The 1,549-nt window shown below is 46.2% G+C and overlaps 1 non-coding gene across 1 annotated transcript; it reads left to right on the top strand.

The window, feature by feature from the left end:
- The first annotated feature begins 1,133 nt into the window (after positions 1-1,133).
- TRNAS-GGA lies at positions 1,134-1,205 on the top strand. The gene has a single exon. It is a non-coding gene; the product is annotated as a tRNA-Ser (tRNA).
- Positions 1,206-1,549: the final 344 nt, after the last annotated feature.

Genomic DNA, 1,549 nt, shown 5'->3' with positions numbered 1-1,549 from the left:
TGCACCTGTGTGTGTGTGTGTGTGTGTGTTAGTCGCTCAGTCATGTCTGACTCTTTGTGATCCCATGGACTGTAGCTCGCCAGGCTCCTCTGTCCAGGACATTCTCCAGGTAAGAATACCGGAGTGGGTTGCCATGCTTTCTCCAGGGATATCCCGCACCTATTGCCATCTAACTCTGCATGAGCCATACTTTGCATCTATTATCTTTTAATTTCATGCTAGCCACATCCTTAAGTTAAGTGATGCTTTACCTTATTCTCTGCAGACCTTCCCTTGTCATTTGTTTGTCTCTCTTTTTGCATTATGTAAGGAAAGCCGCAGTGCAATCTGCAAAAGGCAACGGCCCCAACTCCTGGGGCTGCCTGCCGGACCTAAGCTACTGGGCTCCCTGATGCCAGCCTGTTGGCTGTTTTGAAACAAAGCGAAAAGAAAGAACCCAGGGTCCTTGCATGCTTGCTCTCCATCTCCAGCCTCTGACCACGAGCCCCAACTGTGTGATCCCTTGATTCCCCATTGGGGGAGACACAGCTCTTGAGGCACGAGCCTAGCGTTTTCTCTCCTCTGCCAGCTTGGGGATTAAAGCCATTTCTATTTCCTCCAGAAAACATTTGTTTCCAGAAAAGTATAAGGTGCCTGTATGTTTGTTCCTTTTTGCCTTGTTTCAAAACAGTCAGTAGGTCCTTCTTCCGAAAAGAAGGAAACTTAGTTATCAATGCAGACTGTAGATCAGGAACAGCTAAAGTAGAGAAGAACTCAAAAGGCCAAGGAGAAAAAACTTCTTCTTATTTAACTGCAGCATAAGCAATAGCTTTAAAGTTTCTGTTGCAGGAAATGGCCACAAGGAGACAGGATTTCTTCATGCCCTGCTCCTGTTACCACAGTAACCAGAGCCTTAGGGTGACTCCTAGTCCGTGGTTTCTTCTGGCACATGCCAGAAGCCTGTGGCTCATTAATCCTTGTTTTTTTCTTTTTAAACTTCATTTTTACTTCTTTTGGAGGATAGCTGACTTACAATGCTGTGTTTGTAGGTGGAGAGATTCTTCATCAGTTATCGCCATACGTATACTGACTCATCTTTGTATTTTTCACATACATGTTATTATAGAGTGTGTAGTACACAACTCCTCACTGCTTCCCTGGTGGCTCAGAGGTTAAAGCGTCTGCCTGGAATGCGGGAGACCCAGGTTCGATCCCTGGGTCGGGAAGATCCCCTGGAGAAGGAAAATGGCAACCCACTCCAGTACTCTTGCCCGGAGAATCCCATGGAGGGAGGAACCTGGTAGGCTACAGTCCATGGGGTCACAGAGAGAGTCGGACACGCCTGAGTGACTTCACTTCACTTCACTCAGTACACCACCCTTTCTAAAGTAGGTCTGTGTCGATTCTACATTCTATATGTATTTGTGAGGATAAATGCATCCCAACCTCCTAATTTATCCCTTCCACCTGCAACTCCCCTTTGGCAACCATGCTTGTTTCCTGAGACAGTGTGTGTATTTTGCTTTTATAACATAGCTCTTTGGTGTCCGTTCCTCCTTCTGAAGTACTT

The sequence above is a fragment of the Bos indicus x Bos taurus genome, chromosome 25, assembly GCF_003369695.1.
Source record: "Bos indicus x Bos taurus breed Angus x Brahman F1 hybrid chromosome 25, Bos_hybrid_MaternalHap_v2.0, whole genome shotgun sequence".
Classification (NCBI taxonomy): domain Eukaryota; kingdom Metazoa; phylum Chordata; class Mammalia; order Artiodactyla; family Bovidae; genus Bos; species Bos indicus x Bos taurus.
The sequence above is the reverse complement of the archived record's forward strand: the minus strand, read 5'-3'. Positions and strand labels throughout refer to the sequence as shown.